This window comes from Sus scrofa, chromosome 13 (assembly GCF_054392235.1).
Source record: "Sus scrofa isolate SSC_HxYL_T2T_F1_AM1 chromosome 13, Sscrofa_HxYL_maternal_Yorkshire_Landrace_v2.0, whole genome shotgun sequence".
Taxonomy (NCBI): Eukaryota; Metazoa; Chordata; class Mammalia; order Artiodactyla; family Suidae; genus Sus; species Sus scrofa.
In genome coordinates, this window is record NC_139395.1 from 164,485,985 (window position 1) to 164,508,722 (window position 22,738).

General features: G+C 37.8%; 1 protein-coding gene across 5 annotated transcripts in view; it reads right to left on the minus strand.

The window, feature by feature from the left end:
• Window positions 1-22,738, minus strand: part of LOC110256428 (uncharacterized) — a 1,007,420-nt gene that overhangs the window by 652,379 nt on the left and 332,303 nt on the right. The window lies entirely within an intron of this gene.

Below are 22,738 nucleotides of genomic sequence, written 5' to 3' on the forward strand. Positions count from 1 at the left end.
GCCTTTGAAGAAATTCAATACCCATTTCTGATAAAAATCCTTCAGAAAGTAGGCATAGAAGCAAACTATCTCAGCATAATAAAGGCCATATATGATAAATACAATGTTAACACCATTTTAAATGGTGAAAAGCTGAAAGAATTCCCGCTGAGATCAGAAACAAGACAAGGATGTCCGCTCTTGCCACTACTATTCAACATTGTTTTGAAAGTCCTAGCCACGGCAATCAGAGAAGAAAAGGAAATAAAAGGAGTCCAAATTGGAAAGGAAGAAGTAAAACTATCCACTATTTGTAGATGACATGATACTGTAACTAGAGAATCCTAAAGATGCTACCAGAAAATTTAGAGCTTATCAATGAATTTGGCAAAATCACAGGATACAAAATTAATATACAGAAATCAACTGCATTTCTATATATTAACAACAAGAGATCAGAAAGAGAAATTAGGGAAGCAATCCCATGTACCACCACATCAAAAAGAATAAAATAGTTAGAAATAAACCTACCTAAAGAGATAAAAGACCTATACTCTGAAAACTATAAGATGCTGGTGAAAGAAATCAAAGACGACACAAACAGATGGAAAGACATACCATGCTCTTGGATTGGAAGAATCAATATCAGCAAAATGACTACAGTACCCAAGGCAATCTACAGATTCAATGTATTCCCCATCGACTTACCAAGGACATTTTTCACAGGACTTGAACAAAATATTTTAAAGTTTGTTTGGAAGCACAAAAGACCCAGAATAGCCAAAGCCATTCTGAGAAAGAAAAATGGAGCTAGAGGAATCAGGCTCCCTGACTTCAGACTATACTACAAAGCTACTGACTCACAGACTTTGAAAAACTTTCCAAATGAGACAGGTTGCTGGGTTGGGGGATGCACTGGGGGTTTGGGGTGAAAATGCTATAAAATTTGGTTGTGATGATCATTGTACAACTATAAATGTAACTGAGTAATAAAAAATGCTATAAAATTTTTTAAAAATAAAAATAATACACATCACCTAGCAGAAAGGCCCATAAAATGTGCTAAGTGGATGCTAGCTGTTGCTAACTCTGTGAATTATATCTTCCACAACTTTGACAAAAAATTAATCTAAAAATATGAAAAACATAGCAGATCAGTAACAGAAGATAAAGGGCAAATTCATAAGTAGTCAATGAACTCCAAAATTGGTCAAGTTTGAGGAGTACTCATAACTGGCTCTGAGCTCAGGCAAAATTCTAATTCTAATATCTGAGTACTATTCTTATTGACTTATACTACTTCTTGCTTATGGTTGTCTCTGTCAAAAGAATGCTTTAACAATGTTAAGTCATGATTTCTGAAGCACTATAACCAATTATTGTATTATTTATTAGCATAGATTATCACAGCTTTGCTTCTACAACTGAATAAAAATTTCCTATGCTTAAGACCCACCCCCTCACTTTAAAAGCTAATTGGGGATGACTATATCATGTTTTTCTTTTAAAAATTCCTTCTACCCCTCCCCCCTTAGATATGGGTAGAGTAGGTTTCAAGAAAGAAATTACTGAGTTAGACTTAACTGCATGCCAAGAAATGTCATTGACAAATGTATGTTGGCATCTCTCAAGGAAAAGAGCAGAGGTTAGTGTTCAAACAAAATTCAGAAGCACTATTGGGCTATCACCTTAAAATACTACATAATCTAGGGTAAGTTTCTAACTCTTGGTACAATTTTGTCCTCTGAAACCTAAGAAAATGAAATGACAAAGTAGTTTAAGTGTAATGGGGAGAACTATCCGTGGATGCTAATACTTAAATGGGAAAGAATCACAATAGAATCTTTACTTTGAATTTAAATAATTTCAATTTTTAGATTCTTATTTTCTTAAATTTACTAAAACATCCAAACCAAATTTTTAGCTAGCAAATATTTATTTAGCTCCTATTATGTTCATAAACGATGTTAAAGGTTGAAGAAAGGAATAACATTTCACAATTTAGTGGTAAAAATTGGTTGTGTAAAAAGTTCAATTAATTAGATACTAATGTGAATTATAAAGCCAGTAAAGGGAACTAGAACAGCAACAGTAATTCATCCACTTGGGATAACCCAGCAATACTGAAGAAGGAGATTCCATTTTATATAAGGCTTCAAGGATTTTTAGCTTTTTGAACATGAACAGAAAGGAATGAAGAATACCTCACGTGGAAGGAATAATAAAAGATAAATGAGAATGAGTACAAGGGTGGTTTGTGGGTGTTTATGCATATGAGTGATGTGAGATCACATGTATTCTGGTCTTTCTTTTTCTCTTTCTGTAGAGCTGTGACCTGCTAGAGCTGCCATCGCAGGTACAGTTGTACAGGCAGCTCCCCCTCCTCCCTCATACATGTGCTCTCTTTAACACTGATAAATGCAATTCATTAATCACGTGACATCTGTCATTTCATGTATCTTGGATCTCAAGCGCTCAATCTTCCTTCAGTGCTTTCCACAATCTTCCATTTAGTTGTTTTCCTATTTCCACAATAACCACAGCAGAAAAATAAGCATGCCTACTATCTTTCAAGATTTACATAGAATTTGGCATTTCAGATTACAGCATACCATCTTGTGATTATGAAAATCCTACTGTCTTTCCCTGTAACTCCAGGGTTTCTCACATCATGGGGGTGAGGTGTGTATTTGGGGCTAAGGGTGTTGAGGTCAGATCAGGATGGTGACACGTTTCCCTGGTCATCAGTGTCCCCATGGAGCTGCTCTTGTGGAACTCTCCATCTCAATATCTCCTTTCACTCTCCTCTCTCTAGCTCTCACTAGTCTAGACATAAAGCATGAATCTCTTGCTTTAATCCTTCTGTGACACCATCTTTCCTTCTCTCACCCCTCCTAAAATATATATGTGTATGTATATATATATATATATATATATATATACCTCATATGAGATTTCTGTGAATACAACAGAGTATACTGACATGGTAGCAATGAAAGAGGTTTACAACACAAAATGTGGGTGCATTAGTTTGCTAGGCTGCTGTAACGAAATACCACAGACTGATTGGCTTAAATAGAAATTTATTTTCTCACATTTCTGGAGCTCAGAAATCCAAGATCAAGGTATCAGCAGTTTAGCTTCTCCTGAGGCCTCTCTTCTTGGCTGGCAGATGGCCACCTGCTCATTGCACCCTCACATGTGTACACATATCCTGGAAGTCACTTTCAATATCCAAATTTCCTCTTCTTATAAGGATACCATCCCATTAGATTAGGATCTAATGGTCTCATTTTAACTTAATTACCTCTTTCGAGGTCCTATCTCCAAATACAGATACATTCTGACGCACTGGGGGTGAAGGGCTTCAACATGTGAATTTTTTTTTTTTACAGTATTTTTTTTCTTTGCATTTTAGGGCCATGCCTGTGACATTTGGATGTTCCCAGGCTAGGGGTCAAATCAAAGCTACAGCTTCTGGCCTGGACCACAGCCACAGCAACTCTGGATCCAAGCCATGTCTGCAACCTACACCACAGCTCATGGCAACACCAGATCACTGACCCACTGAGCGAGGCCAGGGATTGAACATGCATCCTCACGGTTACTAGTCGAGTTTGTTTCTACTGTACCACAATAGGAACTCCAACATTTGAATTTTGAGGATACATAGTTCAGTCCATAATAGCAAGTAACTTCAATTTCAGTTTGTTCCTATTAAAGTTCTTTTACATTCTGACACCAGGAATTTCTCACAGGCAATTTTTCTTCATAAGTTCCAGCTTCTATATAGACCAGTTAATAACATTTTGCTTAGTTTTGTTTTGTTTACCCAACCAACTGTACATACTTAGAATTAAAACTGTAGTTTATCCTTTTGGAACATACTGATTCTAGCATCTCTCTGCTAATACTCAACCAATCCATATAAGAGGCCCCACTAGATTTATTAACTACTGGGAACTTTTCAATTACTAATTATGTTTGCACATAGCAGAAGCTGATGCTGAGGTGAAGCTGTTCTCAGCCCTGGGATTCAGACTGAGCATATCTAATCAGCTTACTGCATGAGGGTTTGGGTTGAACAGTCACAGAGGAGAGTACATGTTATATATCACTTCGAGGTCAGTGAAGAAACAGGAAACACTCAAATTGTTTTAAACACAGGGAACTTAATATAGGGAAGGGTTTATATAGGTGATGATAGAGATGAAAAGCCAAGCAGGACATGGTGGAGTAAATGAATAGTTAGAAATTACAGAAAACCATCACCACCTCTAGGACTGTAGGAACACAATAGAAAGGTAGTTCCTCCAGAAATTAGAAGCTTGGGACATTCTGGGGAAGCTAGAACCACAGAAAGGTTTACTTAGTAGGGGCTGGATTTATAAAGGGCAAGATGATCAGAAAGAATTTGCTACCCTAAATATACAGCCACTTCCAGAAACTGCTGCTTGAAAGGCAGAAGCACTTTATAAATATCTGGGCTTCTTTACTCCTGAATTCCTCTAGTATTCTCCCACTGTTTCCCATTGGCCAAACATACCTGGAAACCCAACACAGAGGCAACTTATAGCAAATAAAGAAAAAGATAGGAAACCTAATAGTATAAGAACTGGACCTTCGTGAAAAAAAGAGAATGGCTAGAATTGTATTCAAAGAGACTCAGGAGAGCAGAGTAAAATGTCTCACAGATTCCATCCTCAGGTATAATAAACAGATTAATGCCTGAATTCTACAAAGTCCAGAGAAACTTCAAAAATACAGTGAAAAACGTTTTTTCACCAAAAGCTCTACATGCTATTGGGGAATACAGTTAGCAGAATAATGGGTCCCCCAATCTTGTCCATGTCCTAATCCTTGAAATCTCTGAATAGGATAAAAGAGACTTGGCAGATATGCTTAAGATTAAGGACCATGAGATGAAGAGGCTATCCTGGATCATCTAGGGAGCCAATTCTAATCATATGGATTTTTAAAAGTGAAGAATACTTCCTTGCATAGTCAGAGAGAGTTGGGACTATGCAAGAATAATCAAAGATGCAACGTGTTGGCTTTGGAGATAGAGGAAGTTGGGTCACACATCAAGGAATGTGGGTAACATCTAGATGTCAGAAAATGCAAAGAAACATATTTTTTCCTAGAGTCTTAAGACAGAAATATGTCCCTGACAACACCTTGACTTGAGCCCAGTAAGACCTGGATCAGACATCTAGTTTACAAAACTAGAAGATAATGAATTTGCGTTGTTATATAAAGTCACCAAGTTTATGAGAGCAGCAACTGGAAACAAAGAGCTATGCTTTGTATCAGTAACAGCTGAACTGAAAGAGGAGAAAGCTGGAAAAAGGAGCATTTTCCCATTTTCTGTGAGGAAAGCAAGGTGGCTTCAGTGCACTGTGGTCTCCAAAGGAGTCAGCAACAGCATAGTGATCACCATGCAAAGTGCAAGCAGTACCTGACTAAAGGCAGAGGAGCCCAGGGGAAAGTATTTCAATGGCCAGTACTCATGGAGCTGTTGTGGTAGCTTTGAAAGCATAAGGGTTTCAGTGGGAAGTACCCTTAGGGTCCTAAGCAGTGCTCAAGTACTTACCAGTTCTAGGTGAGGACAGACGGGATTCCTTCATGGACATACATGACACTCACAGTTGAAGGTTTTTTTTTTTTTTTCTTTTTCTTTTTTAGGGCTGCATCTGTGACATATGGAAGTTCCCAGGATGCAGCTGCCAGCCTACACCACAGCCACACCAGATCCGAGCTGTGTCTGCAACCTACACCACAGTTCACAGAAACACCAGATCCTTAACCCACTGAGTGAGGCCAGGGATCAAAGCAGCGTCCTCATGGATACTAGTCAGGTTCATTACCTTTGAGCCACAATGGGAACTCCACAGTGAAGAATTTTGATGGCACTCTTCTATTCCTTTACACTTTTTTTTTTTTCAGTGTACAGCAAGTTTTATTCAGGCTCTCAGAGAGAGCTGTCCGCACCCTGTGGTAGAGACTGGCCCTGGCTGCAACTGGTCTTTTTTTCTTTCTTTTTTTTTTTGTCTTTTTCCCATTTCTTGGGCCGCTCCTGCAGCATATGGAGGTTCCCAGGCTAAGGGTCTAATCGGAGTTGTAGCTGCCAACCTACGCCAGAGCCACAGCAACGCAGGATCTGAGCCGTCTGCAACCTACACCACAGCTCACGGCAACACCGGATAGTTAACCCACTGAGCAAGGGCAGGGATCGAACCTGCAACCTCATGGTTCCTAGTTGGAGTCGTTAACCACTGCGCCACGACGGGAACTCCTGGTCTTTCTTTCTATCCCTAAATCATGGACCTGTTTGAGGACAGCTATTCTCTTGCCCCATGCCCAATAATTTCCTGTCCCAACCCCTCTGCACCCTGAACGCATAAGGGCTGAGTGTTGTTTTGATCCTCTGATTTGTTCCAGGTGGGGACGCCTTATTTGCATGGGGAAAAGATTACAGGAAAGTGCTCTGAAAAGCATTCCTCCCCGGTACCTACATGAGTCTTCATTATTTGATTACAGGCCTTCTCTTTTTGGTAAAGATAAATGGCCTGTTTTGAATCACCTGGGTCCGAGTCCCTATCCTATCCCATCTACTATTCTTTCTCCTCAAAAGCTTGGGAACCCAATTCTTTGGGGAGCTTGGGCAACAACCTATCTAGCTGCTTGCTGCTGACATGGGGCCGTAGATAGTGGCATTGGGTCCCAGCTCTTGTTGCACTAAGACACTGGACTCTGGGTGACGATGGCCATCTAGGGGTAACTGGTATATATCCTTGGGCCCAGTGGTTATCTCTTGTTATCCCTCTTCTGTGTCCAGGACCAACATTTGGTATCCTCACAGTAGCATCGGTTTAGTCTGGAACTGCTGAAGCCTTAAGTGGGTCTTCATGGGAGGGTGACAATGATCTGGGTCACAGCAATAAAAAACGTCAAGTTCCTCTGCTCTGTGCTATCTCTCTCTCTGTCCTTGCCTACACACAACAAGGATTTGGAGGTGCAGGCCAAGAAGCACTGTAGTGGCACTGGGCAGAGCCAGTGGGCTTCGTTGGGCAAGGATGGAGGCAGGCAGTCTGGAAGGAGGTTGTTTTCATTGGGAGGTGGTGCAGTAGCACCAGGAAAGACCTGACCCAGTGGTCTTGCCACGCAGGGATGGAGGCAGGAGGTCTCTCCAGGCAGGAGCGATCAGCTCAGGACGGGAGCAGTTCTGGGTTGAGGGGCTCTGACCTGGGCTCTTTTAATGAGCCCTTCCAGTCCATCACCCAGAGCAAAAAACACTCCTGCTGGTTGCCTAGGAGGTCACAATCAAGAGCCAGGAAGCAGTGTAGAGCAAGTTTTACTTAAGCCCTCAGAGAGAGTGGGCTGCCCTGGGGTAGGGACTAGCCCTATTTCTTTACTCTTGAATGAAGTACTAGGTAATAAACTGACACAGTGTTGTATTCAAGACACAATTTTGAATAATTAATAGATATTTGGAGAAATAAATTAGTTTCTAACAAAAATGGATAAAGAATTTTCCAATTTAATTAATACTAATTATTTTTCTGCATACCTACAGCTTGAGAATAAATTAGAGGCATAATAACTGGTTTACGGCAGAATACAGTTAATAGGCTTCATTTAAGTCTATCCTAGGACTGCTTTGTAACTTTACTCTGAAGAACAAAATCAAAAACATTACTTATTCTTGAAAATGATCCTGCAAAATATGATTTGGTATCTAAATATTGTATCTTACTATCTTTAAGGAATTGCACAGTTCTGTAAGAATGCATTCCTAGGGAATATATATTCCATCCTCTCTAAAACATCCTTTGACCCAAATCTGATTGTCACTTTTTCCCAATATCTTCCCTTAAATTATTTCAAGGCAAAATAAAGTGGTTAGGTAATGGAAGAGAAGATGGGTAAAAGCACTTGAATCTTTTGGAATGCTGAGCACGGCTATGCACGGAGGAATACATTGTTTGGGTTTATTTTAACCACGTATGAAATAGCATTTCTTAAACTAAAATACTCACTAGCCAAAGTAATAAACTAAATCAACCTGTCAACCCAGAACTTTAGAATCTTTTTCACTATGATGGAATTATATACACTCTTTAGAACCATTTTCTCTCTGGGAGGCATGTCTGGTAATGGCTCTGACTTTAGCAAGCAAAGTACCAAAACAAACCTGGGCAACTACTTTACAGAACACATGATCACCAGAGTTAAATGCTCTCCATTTGTTCACCCTTTTATTCATCTTTTGCTAATGGCCATTCATTTAATGCTCATCTTTGATTAGCTCTGAACCACGGCATTTAACTCCTACTTCTTACAGCACTTACACTGACAGTATGTTAACAATATACTATTTTAATTATATCTGCTCCTCAAGGAGTGATTACTTTTTTTTCTCATTGCTAGTCAGGATTTGGGGGGTAAAAAACAAACAAACAAACAAACAAACAAACAAAAAAAACCCACAAAGACTAGCACAGCTTTTAGAATGCTAAGATATTTATGATATTTAGTTAGTGTTGCCATACTTGGTTGGAGATCAGGAAAGCTATGATTTCTTAGACTTAGCCAAAGATACAATTCTGAAGACAAAAAAAATTAATGTTTTAATTATTTTTTAAATGTAAAAGCTATGCATGGTTTTTGTACTGACCCAAGCAATATGTAAGGAATAAAAAGTTAAAGCCAAGGCATGAATAACTATTATAAATTATTATTATTATAAGTCCTATCCACTTAAGTTAGCAAAGAAAATAAAATCTAAAATATTGGGAAAACGAGGGAAAATGATAATTGTTTAATGGTGATAAGATTACATATGTAGAAAAGTGAGAGAATCAACTATATAGGAAATAAAAAAGAATTCAGTAAAACAATTGGTTGTAAAATCAATATACAAAAATCAATAACATCAAATATGCAAAGAATTTGTCAGAAAATATATGAAAAGAAAAAGAATCTTTTATAATAGCAATAAACAAAGGGAAATATAATTAAGAAAGGTGCTGGTCCCATAAGAAAACTACTAAAGGATTCCCGTTGTGGCTCAGCAGTAACGAACCCGACTAGTATCCATGAGGACGTGGGTTCAATCCCTGGCCTTGCTCAGTGGGTTGAGGATCCAGCATTGCCATGAGCTATGGTGTGTGGGTCAGACATGGCTTGGATTTGGCGTTGCTGTGGTTGTGGCATAGCCTGGCAGCTACAGCTCTGATTTGACCCCTGGCCTGGGAACTTCCATGTGCCTTGGGTCTGACCCCCTGCCCAAAAAAAAACTTACCAAAAAAAATAAACTGGAGGAAACTAAGTAGAAAAATTAAAATAAGATACATCATGTTCTTGGATAAAGATGTTCAATATTATGAGATATGAGTTCTCCATAATTTACCCAATATATTTTATATAACCCTAATTAAAATAACAATAGAATGTCTTAAATTGGAAAACCCTGATGACTCCACAGATGATAATGACAACTCAGCATTCTCATGTACCATTGGAGCACCTTTCTAAGATAGCAGTTTGGCAATAATTATCAAATCCTAAATGTTTGTATCACATGATCTAATAATTCATCTTTTAAAAATTAACTCTACACTTATTCCAACAGTCAGAACTCCAATCTAAAAAGTCACCAAAGCCTTGTATGCAACAATAAGAAAAAGAAAAAAATGCACCACTAAGGCAGTGAGTAAATCTACATTTTTGTGTAAATAAACTTGTAATGATTACCTTTAGATAAAAGAATACTAAGAAGACTTTCTGCATTTCATATTTTCCATTGTTATGTCATTTTTATCACCATTTGCATGTAAAAGCATATTAACCTGGCTTATCTTTAATGGACCATTTGTTCTTTGAAAACTGGACCATTTAAAATTTGTTCTTTGAAAACTGCAGAATTCTGTCGGGGCTCAGCAGTTGATGAACCCGACTAGCATCCATGAGGATGCAGGTTTGATCCCTGGCCGCGCTCAGTAGGTTAAGGATCTGGTGTTACCCTGAGCTGTGGTGTAGGTCACAGACGTGGTTCGGATCTGCATTGCTGTGGCTTTGGTGTAGGCTAGCGGCTATAGCTCTGATTAGACCACTAGCCTGGGAACCTCCATATGCCATGGGTGCAGCCCTAGAAAGATTAAAAAAAAAAAAAAAAAGAAAAGAAAAGAAAAGAAAGAAAGGAGGAAAAAAAGAAAACCTACTCTATGTATCACACTTTTTGGACACTGGGAATATAATTGTCAACAATATTTTTCAGTTTACTCGAACATTTTTTTAAATAATAAAGATTACCGAGAATATAAATTCCCTTTCACAAAACCATGAATCCTATTTACTTCTTTAGAGGGAAATCACTGTTAAGAGTTTAATGTACAGGCATACCTTGTTTCACTGTGCTTCACTTTATTGCACGTTGCAGACAGTGCATTTTTTACAAATTGAAGGTTTTTGCAAACTCTGCCTCCAGCAAGTCTATCAACACTATTTCCAACAGCATTTGCTTACTTCATGTCTCTGAGTCACATTTTGGTAATTCTCAGAATATTTTAAATATTCCAATTGTTATTATATTTATTATGGTGATCTATAATCAGTGATTTTTTATATTACTATTAGAACTCAGTAAAGGCTCAGACAATGGCTAGCATTTTTAGCAATATAGTATTTTTTAATTAAGGCATGTATACTTTTTAGATATAATGCTATTACATACTTAACAGACTGCATTATAGTGTTAACATAACTTTTTCATGCACTGGGAAACCAAAAAATTAATGTGACTCACTTTAGTGCAACATTTGCATGTCACGTTGCTCTGGAATTGAACCTGTAAAATCACTAAAGTATGCCTGTACTCCATCCAGACATTTTCTATGCATTTGCACACATGATAAATACATAGAAAATAAATAAGGATGATAAAGACACACAAACTCACATTAATAAAAGCGACTCTTTTTGGTCTTTTTTTTTTTTTTTTTTTTTTTTGGTCTTTTTGCCTTTTCTAGGGCAGCTGCCACGGCACATGGAGGTTCCCAGGTATAGGGGTCGAATCGGAGCTGTAGCTGCCGGCCTATCCCAGAGCCACAGCAATGTAGGATCCAAGCCGTGTCTGCACCTACACCATAGCTCACGGCAACGCTGGATCCTTAACCCACTGAGCAAGGCCAGGGATCGAACCCGCAACCTCATGGTTCCTAGTCGGATTTGTTAACCACTGAGCCACGACGGGAACTCCAACAACAGCAGATTTTAACATGCATAATATCATACTATGCTATCCTGCTGCTTCCCTCTGTTTCTTAAAAACACACATTCGTTTCTTAAAAATACATTACTCAGAGATCTTTTCACTTTTTTTTGGCTTTGGCACATTCTTCTCCAGCATAGTTGGGTTACAATTATTTAACCATTTCCCTGTTCACGTTCATTTGAACTGTTTTAACTTTTCCATAACCACAAATATAACTGCAAAAAATAAGTCTGGGTATATACAATAGATCCTCTCTATCCACAGGTTCTGCATTCATGAATTCAACCAACAGCGGATGGAAAATATTCTTCCAAAATTCCAGAGAGTGTCAAAAAGTAAAACTTGAATTTGACACCCACCAGCAACTATTTACAAAGAAGCTACATTGTGTTAGGTATTATAAGTAATCCAGAGATGATTTAAAGTACATCGTTGTACAACTATAAATATAATAAATTCATTGAGTAATAAAAAAGAAAGAAAAAGTAACAATAAAGTACATTGGAGGATGTGCAGAGGTAATATGTAAAACTATGCCATTTTATATAAAGGACTTGAACATCCACTAATTTTGGTACTTGCAAGGTGTCCTGGAACCAACCCTCTATAGATACTCAGGGACGACTGTATGTTAGAAGCAAAATCTTTCAGTAATATATTTATGAGCTTTTGAAATTCTTTTTTTTTTTTTTTTAATTTTATTTTCCCACTGTACAGCAAGGGGGTCAGGTTATCCTTACATGTATACATTACAATTACAGTTTTTCCCCCACCCTTTCTTCTGTTGCAACATGAGTATCTAGACATAGTTCTCAATGCTATTCAGCGGGATCTCCTTGTAAATCTATTCTAGGTTGTGTCTGATAAGCCCAAGCTCCCGATCCCTCCCACTCCCTCCCCCTCCCATCAGGCAGCCACAAGTTTCTTCTCCAAGTCCATGATTTTCTTTTCTGAGGAGATGTTCATTTGTGCTGGATATTAGATTCCAGTTATAAGTGATATCATATGGTATTTGTCTTTGTCTTTCTGGCTCATTTCACTCAGGATGAGATTCTCTAGTTCCATCCATGTTGCTGCAAATGGCATTAGTTTGTTCTTTTTTATGGCTGAGTAGTATTCCATTGTGTATATATACCACATCTTCCTAATCAATTCATATGTCTATGGACATTTGGGTTGTTTCCATGTCTTGGCTATTGTGAAGAGTGTTGCAATGAACATGCGGGTGCATGTGTCTTTTTCAAGGAAATTTTTGTCCAGGTATACGCCCAAGAGTGGGGTTGCTGGGTCATATGGTAGTTCTATGTATAGTTTTCTAAGGTACCTCCATACTGTTTTCCATAGTAGTTGTACCAGCTTACTTTCCCACCAACAGCACAGGAGGGTTCCCTTTTCTCTACACCCCCTCCAGCATTTGTTCTTTGTGGACTTATTAATGATGGCCTTTCTGACTGGTGAGAAGTGGTATCTTGTGGCAGTTTTGATTTGCATTTCTCTAATAATCACGGATGTTGAGCATTTTTTCATGTGTTTGCTGGCCATCTATATATCTTCCTTGGAGAAATGTCTATTCAGGTCTTTTACCCATTTTTCCATTGGGTTGTTGGCTTTTTTGCTGTTGAGTTGTATAAATTGCTTATATATCCTAGAGATTAAGCCCTTGTCAGTTGCATCATTTGAAACTATTTTCTCCCATTCTATAAGCTGTATTTTTTTTTTTCTTTTTGGTTTCCTTTTCTGTGCAAAAGCTTTTCAGTTTGATTAGGTCCCATTGGTTTATTTTTGCTTTTATTTCTGTTGCTTTGGGAGACTGACCTGAGAAAACTTTTCTAAGGTTGATTTCAGAGAATGTTTTGCCTAATGATTCTTAACTCCCTGAGCAAGATCAGGGATTGAACCTGTGTCCTCATGGATACTAGTTGGGTTTGTTAGAGAATGTCAGAGAATGTTTCGCCTATGTCCTCTTCTAGGAGCTTGACAGTGTCTTGTCTTATATTTAAGTCTTTCAGCCATTTGGAGTTTATTTTCATGCATGGTGTGAAGGTGTGTTCTAGTTTCACTGATTTGCATGCAGCTGTCCAGGTTTCCCAGCAATGCCTGCTGAAAAGACTATCTTTTTCCCATTTTATGTTCTTGCCTCCTTTGTCAAAGATTAATTGACCATAGGTTTATTTTGAGATGATAATGTTTAGTATGAGTTTTTTATTTTATTTCCAACTTACTTCACTTGTTTCTTTTTTTTTTTTTTTTTTTTTTTTTTTTTTGATCTTTTTAGGGCCGGACCCACAACATATGGAAGCTCCCAGGCTAGGGGTCCAATCAGAGCTGTAGCCACTGGCCTACACCACATCCACAGCAACACGCGCTCTGAACCATGTCTGTGACCTGCACCACAGCTCACTGCAATAGCAGATCCTCAGCCCACTGAGCAAGGCCATGGATTGAATCCATGTCTTCATGGATGTTAGTGGAGTTCATACACCACTGAGCCACAACAGGAACTCCTGTTTTTGTTTTTTGTAATGCATGCCTTTTTCTTAACTTCTATTTCTTTTTCATGTTGTAGGACCATGTCTCCAAATCACCTTTGTATTCTATAAAGCAAGTATAATTGATTGCTGAGACCAGCTCAGCAGGTTAGGGCTGAGGAATGGGTGCTGTGAAACTTAAGGAAAAAGCTAACATAAAACAAGACACAGAGACATTTATCTTAATGAAAGGTGGGAACTGGGGGACTCAAGGTCTCAGGGACCAAGAGCCCTGCTTCAAGAAACCACACTGCTTTTATTGTGCTCTTTAGGATTACATCAAGTGAGAAGGGGGTTGTAGGTGCAGGATATAGGTTTTTGAGAACTTTGTCTAGATACTCATGTTGCAACAGCACAAAGGGTGGGGAAAAATGTAATTGTAATGTATACATGTAAGGATAACTTGATCCCCTTGCTATACAGTGGGAAAATAAAAAAAATAAATAAAATAAAATTATTTTAAAAGTCACATAGCCGGTAGCTGATTATGCTTTTTTTCTGATCTTTAGGCATTTAACAGTCATTAGCATTGAGGAAGCTTGGCCGCAGCTATCTATGCATAGCATTCTAGAGAATCACCATTGTGCTTCTGCAGATGGCATGCCTATCTGAGGCAACCCTGCTGCCTAGGTTTGCACCTTGGTTCTCTTTGCTAATGCTTATTCTGCTAATGACCCCTCATAAACCCCTTGGGGCCATGAGGCTCATCTTCCTCTTATTCTTTTAGAGAACAAATCATGCTGTGCAAATGGTGTGCCTATCCGCATAGGTCTGGTGTGCTGAGACCAACGCATTATGTCCTCATTCAGCTGACCACATGACTAACTTATGCCTTTAGGTCTTTGTTCTTAAGCTTAAGTCATTTACCAGCACTGCGACTGTTTTCCAGTCAGGAAGATGGGGTAAAGTAAAGCAGGACAAGATGGAGTTTTCAGCATAGAAAATAGAAGCAAAGAGGCTAAGATAATATTGTAGAAACATGTCTTGTGACAACTGATGAACATTTTGAAGTTTGCCTTTCCAAAAATGAATATTTATCCTCAAACTTGGTTGTAGTTTGAGCAGATAAAGAATGCTAAAATATCATTTATTTTTGAAGTTATTTTTCAATGTCTTCTACTAACTAGGGTTGTAAATGGGAATTGTGATGCAACCCATATCCTTGATCTTTTGCAGGTATAGTCTGCTACTGTTGCAAGGTACAGAATATCTAACTCAAATAGTACAAAAACAAAACAAGCAAACAGATTTTTTTAAAAAACCTCTTTTTTCATCATAAAAGCTAGGCTACTAGCGGGATAGTACCAGCGAATCTGCAATGTTGCTAACAACCCAAATACTTTTCTATTTTTTTTTTAATGTTACCCAAGTTATATTGACCAAATGTCCTTATAGCCAAGACACAGTTGCCATGATTCCCAGGAATCAATGCACCTTGACAATATCTAGCAGCAGAGAAGGGACTGTTTATTTTATTTTTTTCTTTTTCTCTTTATCTGAGAAGGCAAACCTTTCTTCTAAAGATAGACTTCCCTTTATGTCCCAATAACCAGACTAAATTACATTCCAACCCCAAACCAGCCCTTGTGAGTGGAATAAGAGCATCATAATTCTCCCCTTCATGAAGTCGATCTTCCCTAAAGAAGCATAGAACCTGAGTAACCTGATAAAACCAAAGTTCTAGCTAAAAAAGGAGACTGAGGAATGGATTGCTGGAAGACAACCAGCAATACCTATCAATAATCAACTCTGCTGTTGTTGTCTTCCCTGGAGCCTTTTGGAGGTTTTATCTTTGTCTTTAGAGTCCAGAAATTTAACCAAGATTTGTCTAGATGTATATTTTTATTTTTTCCCAGTTTAATATACAGTGAGTTTTTACAAATTAAAGACATATTGCTCCATAGCTCAGGAAAATCTTCTTCTATATTTCTTTTGATTACTTCCAGCCTTCATTCTTTCTGCTTTTATATTAAATTCAATTTTTAACTTTCAGGTCAATAACCTGTTTTTTACTAAGAGTCCTCCAAATTTTTAGCCACTCCCTTGACTTTTTATTGCTATTGCTTAACAGAAATTGGTTATCTTATCCCATTATTCATTTTTCATAGTTTCTGGGTCTTGTTTATGAATGTAAAATTATCCCCAACCTAATGCAAGTACTAAAAAAATAATTTTGTGTGAGATTATAATCATTTTTTTTTTTTTTTTGTCTTTTTGCTATAGCTTTGGGCCGCTCCCGCGGTATATGGAGGTTCCCAGGCTAGGGGTCGAATCGGAGCTGTAGCCACCGGCCTACGCCAGAGCCACAGCAGCGCACGATCCGAGCCGCGTCTGCAACCTACACCACAGCTCACGGCAACGCCGGATCGTTAACCCACTGAGCAGGGGCAGGGACCGAACCCGCAACCTCACGGTTCCTAGTCGGATTCGTTAACCACTGCGCCACGACGGGAACTCCCAATAATCATTTTTTAATATTACCTCTGTTTCTACTTGAGTTTGTCCTATTTATTCATATGGCCATCCTCTCTAAACACTGATTTATCTCAACTGTTTGATGATTTTTCATTTTCTATTCCTATTTATATGCAAATATCAAGATTAGTTAATCTAAGGATCTAATTTAAGTATTCTATCAGTGGTTGTGGTGTTTCTGTTTCCTGTATTCTGTGGGAGGGAGGGGGTGCTATCTATGGGTTCTCGAGAAATGAGTTGGGTTGGCTACTTGATAAAGTATCCTTATTGTGCATGGGTGGGTGGAAACAAGCAGGCTAAATATTCCCATGTTTACCATGTAAGAAGAGTTCTGAGGAAGTGCAAAATATTCATATATTTTATGTCTAAAAATGGTGTAACATGTTTGCTTATTTCTCTACTATAAAAGTCCACAATTACCTCAGGGTATGCCTTCCTTCTCTGTCCATTCTCAGTATCTACTATAAAAACAAGGTTACATACAGAACCAGTTAATCAGAGAAACATTCTCAGCACCTCATCCTAAAGGAAATTGTAAACCAAGATGCTCCATAAAAGTGTGAGGAACTAAAGGGAAGAATGTTATCTAAGATACATTTTAAGTAATTAACCTAAAGAGGAGTTGCTAAAATGACAAAGTAAGAAGACCGGGAACTCCGAAATTCAAAATATTCTGATCAACGAATTCAGCAAAGCAGCAGGATATAAGATTTACATTCAGAGGTTGGTCGCATTTCTGTATACTAGCAATGAAGTATTAGAAAAGGAATATAGGAGTTCCCATCATGGCTCAGTGGTTAATGAATCCGACTAGGAACCATGAGGTTTCCGGTTCAATCCCTGGCCTTGCTCAGTGGGTTAAGGATCTGGCGTTGCCGTGAGCTGTGATGCAGGTTGCAGATGCAGCTTGGATCCCACGTTGCTGTAGCTGTGGCTGTGGCTGGCAGCTGTAGCTCTGATTAGACACCTAGCCTGGGAACCTTCACACGCTGCAGGAACAGCCATAGAAAAGGCAAAAAAAAAAAAAAAAAAAAAAAAAGAAAAAGAAAAAAAAAAGAAAGGGAATATAAAAATGCAATATCTTTAAAAATTGCACCCCAAAAAATTAAATTCCTAGGAATAAACCTGACCAAGGAGGTGAAAGGGTTATATGCTAAGAATTATAAGACATTAATCAAGGAAATTAAAAAGGATTTAAAGAAATGGAGAGATATTGCATGCTCCTGGATTGGAAAAATTAATATTGTGAAAATGGCAATACTACCCGAAGCAATTTACAGATTCAATGTGATCCCTATCAAATTACCCATGACATTTTTCACAGAACTAAAACAAATGATCCAAAAATTTGTAAGGAATCAGGAGTTCCCTTCACGGCTCAGCAGTTAACAAACCCAGCTGGGATCCATGAGGATGTGGGTGCAATCCCTGGCCTTGCTCAGTGGGTTAAGGATCTGGAGTTGCTGTGAGCTGTGGTGTAGGTCACATATGTGGCTCAGATCCCATGTTGCTGTAGCTGCAGCTTAGGCCAGCAGCTGTACCTCCAATTTGCCCCCTAGCCTGGGAACTTTGATATGCCATGGGTGCAACCCTAAAAAGCAAAAAAAAAAAAAAAAACAAACAACAACAACAAAAAATCATGGAATCATAAAAGACTCAGAATTGCAAAAACCATCATGAGGAACAAAAACCAAGCTAGAGGCATAACTCTCCCAGACTGCAGGAATATTACAAGGCCACAGTAATCAAGAAAGTGTGGTGCTGGTGACAAAACAGACATACAGACCAGTGGAAGAGAATAGAGAACCCAGATATAAACCCAGACACCTACAATCAATTAATCTTTGACAAAGGAGGCAAGAAAATAAAATGGGAAAAAGACACTCTTTTCAGCAACTGGTGCTGGGAAAACTGGACAACTGCATGTAAATCAGTGAAACTGGAACACACCCTCACACCATGTACCAAAATAAATTCAAAATGACTTAAAGACTTAAACCTAAGACAAGACACCATCAAACTCCTAGAAGAGAACACAGGCAAAACATTCTTTGACATCAACCTTACAAATGTTTTCTCAGGTCAGTCTCCCAAAGCAACAGAAATAAAAGCAAAAATAAACCAATGGGACCTAATCAAACTGACAAGCATTTGTACAGCAAAGGAAACCATAAAAAAAAAAAGACAACCTATAGAATAGGAGAAAATAGTTTCAAACTCTTCAACTGACAAGGGCTTAACCTCTAAAATATACAAACAACTTATATAGCTTAACAGTAAAAAAGTCAACAACCCAATTGAAAAATAGGCAAAACACCTGAATATACATTTCTCCAAAGAAGATATACAGATGTCCAACAAGCGCATGAAAAGATTCTCAACATCACTGATGATTAGAGAAAGGGAAATCAAAAATACTACAAGATACCACCTCACACCAGTCAGAATGACCATCATTAATAAGTCCACAAAGAACAAATGCTGGAGGGGGTGTGGAGAAAAGGTAACCCTCCTACACTATTGGTGGGAATGTAAATTGGTAAAATCACTATGGAAAACTGTATGGAGGTACTTCAGAAAACTAAATATAGAACTACCATATGACCCAGCAATCCGACTCCTGGGCATATATCTAGACAAAACTTTCCTTGAAAAAGACACATGCACCCGCATGTTCATTGCAACACTCTTCACAATAGCCAAGACATGGAAATGTCCATCGATGGATAAATGGATTAAGAAGAAGTGGTACATACTCATAATGAAATACTATTCAGCCATAAAAAAGAGAACAAAATAACGCCATTTGCAGCAACCTGGATGGAACTAGAGACTCTCACACTAAGTGAAGTAAGTCAGAAAGAGAAAGACAAATACCATATGATATCACTTATATCTAGAATCTAATATAAGGCACAAATAAACCCTTCCACAGAAATGAAACTCATGGACTTAGAGAACAGACTAGTGTTTGCCAAGAGGGAAGGGGAGGGGGTGGGATGGACTGGGAATCTGGGGTTAATAGATGCAAACTATTGCCTTTAGAATGGTTAAGCAATGAGATCCTGCTGTCTAGCAATGGGAAATTTATCTAGTCACTTATGTTGGAGCATGATGGAGAATAATGTGAGGAAAAAATGTATATATGTATGTGTGACTGGGTCACCTTGCTGTATCACAGAAAATTGACAGAACACTGTAAACCAACTATAATGAAAAAAATAAAAATCTATTTAAAAAAAAGAATGGCCTAAAAAAATGAATGAAAGACTTAAATGTAGGACCTCAAACCATAAAATTTCTAGAGAAAAATAAAAACAGTGAACTCTGGTATCAGTTTCAGCACTACTTTTTTTTTTTTTTTTTTTTTTTGCTCTGTCTTCTCAGGCAAGAGAAAAAAAATAAACAAATGGAACTACATCAAACTAAAAAGCTTTTGCACAGCAAAGAAAACTATCAATAAAACAAACAGGTAGCTCACTAAATGGAAGAAAATATTTGCAAAAATATATCTAGTAAGGGGTAAATATTCAAAATACTCAAATAATTCATACAACTCAAATTCAAAAACAACCTGATTTTAAAATAGGCAGAGGACCTGAATAGGTATTTTTTTCCAAATATGTACAGATGCCCAATCTATACATGAAAAGATGCCCAACATCACTAATCAGCAGGGAAATGCAAATTAAAACCACAATGAGGTTACAAATTGCACCTGTCATAATGGCTACATCAAGAAAATAACACATAACAAATGTTGATGAGAATGTGGAGAAAGGGCAACCTTCTCTATACTTTTTAGGTGGATCATAAATTGGTATAGCCACTATGAAAAACAGTACAGAGGTTCCTCAAAAAAAATTGAAAATGATAATTTCACTTCTGGGTATTCAGAGGAAGAAAATAAAAAACAATAGTTTGAAAAGATATATGAACCCCAATGTTCATGTATCATTATTCACAATATCAAAGATAGGAAAGCAATTTAAGCGTCCACTGATACACCAATGAATAAAGGAGATGTGATACACAGTGGAATATTACATAGTCATGAAAAATAATAAAGTCTTGCCATTTGGGACAACATGGATGGATCTAGAGTATTATGATAAATGAAACAATTCAGAGAAAGACAAATATTTCATTGTTTCACTTATCATGGACTCTAAAAATAAACAAAAAAAAAGTTGATACAAAGAACAAATGGATGGCTGCCAGATAGGGGAGGGGGATAGAGAGATGGGCAAAAGTTGAAGGATATTAAGAGGAACAAACCTCCAGTTATATAGTAAGTCTTGGCAATATAATATACAGCTTAAGGAAAATGGCCAATAATACTGCAGTAACTTTGTACAAGGACATATGGTTACTAGACTTTGTGGTGATCATTTCATAATATATGCAAACACTAATCATTATGTAGTACACGTGAAACTACCATAATATTGTATGTCAACTATATTGCCATTAAATAATGAAACTAACTTATTGATAGCAGTATTACCCATTTCTGATCTGTACATTTAACTTGAAGCTTGAATTTTCTTCAAAATTCTCTTTCTGGAAATTCTTCTCTGTGCCAGTTTTCGGCTAATTTATTTCTACACTAGTTCTTCTGTAAATCAGATCCCTTCTGCTTCTAATTTTCCAGAAATTCTTCAAAGTGTCTTCTTCCCTGCTAATGCTTGTTTCATTATTTCCAAAACATTTATGGGTTAAAAAATCAGTCTGTGATTTCACTGGGTTTAAAACAGACAACACGGATAAGATTATGTGCTCAGCCTACTACTTTGACTCATTCTTCAAAATGTGCAGTGCTAAAATACCTCTCTGATTTCATCACTTCACCATCCCTAACCTGTCTCAGCATTCTCCCAAACTCAGGGCAATTAAGGATAATATCAGGAAAAGTAAGCTAATCACTGGAGCATTTGCTCCAAACTTTGAGATTGCCTGCCTTCAGTATGCCCAGCTATCTTTTTCAATATGCTATTCAACTTCTCATTGTAGCCCATGGATTTTTCTCCTGTATCCAGCACTTATAGGCTAGATGCCAAGTTATTAAGATCCCACCTGCAACCTTGATACAACAAAGGCAATTTTTATGAAAGAAATAAACAGCTTTTCTGAGTGATGCTGTTTAATAGATAAGGGCGTTTGTCTTTCTCTTTCTGACTTACTTCACTCAGGATGAGAGTCTCTAGTTCCATCCATGTTGCTGCAAATGGCATTAGTTTGTTCTTTTTATGACTGAGTAGTATTCCATTGTGTATATATATACCACATCTTCCTAATCCAATCTAATATATGGAACAAAGGAAACTTTCCAGAGAAAAGAAAATCATGGACTTGGAGAATAGACTTCCCCAGGGGGAAGGGGAAGGACTGGGAGGGACTGGGAGCCTGGGGTAAATAAATGCAGAATGTAGCCTGTGGGATGGATTAGCAATGGGATCCTGCTATGTAGCACTGAGAACTGTGTCTGGTCACTTATGATGGAACATTTAATATGAGAAAAAAGAATGTATACATGTATGTGTAACTGGCTCATCATGCTGTACAGTAGAAAAAATATATATACATAAATAAATGATAAAAAAATAGATAAGGGCATGCCACATGCAAAAGATGAGGCTGTGTAGTTCCGCTTAATCCCTGACAAGCTCTGATTCTCAACCTCCAATGCATGAGGAGCAAGTCCATCCAGAAAAGTTTCCTACCCCAATTCTGAGCAAAATCACCTTCATCAATGCCTACAATAGAATTTAGGTGAATAATCCTTTAAATGTACCCACAGAGACAATGATTGTTGACTCATATGATCTAAAAAGTGAGATACTCTGGAAATGACTAGTTATTGCCCTTAAATAAATTACTTACCCTCACCGGTCCTCCTTTTCTTTTGCTTTAAATAAACATGCTATGCTGTGCACTCTCTTAGATTCCTCCCAGCTAAATATTTCTATGAGCTACAGCAAAGAATGAGACCAGAGATTTGCCATAATGCTTGAGGGGAAACATCTGATTTTTACAGCAATGTGTTTGGTATCCACAGTTAAGACTTAGAATCCTTGTAAGTCAAAAGTGTCTGCTTTCGATATAGTCTATAATGAAAGATAGGCATGATAAATAGCAAATGATTTGGAATTACGAATAAAGCCTTAGGAGGAACTGTCTCACTTATACAACCTTCCAAAGAATTACAGGTAGCCTAAATAAACAGTTTTATTTCCTAGATCATGATGAAGATCATTTTAGGTACAGCAAGAATTCTGTCAAAGGCTGGTCCCCCCTGACATCAATGAGTTACCATGTATCAGTGGTAAGGACACAAATCTTGGGGTTGACATATCTTGGAGGTCAGATACCATTACTTCCAACTGTATGACCTTGGGCAAATAAACTACCCTCTCTGATTTTGCTGGTTTAGCTATAAAGTAGAATGTTTTTATGTGCATTACCTGCTACAAAAGGTTAT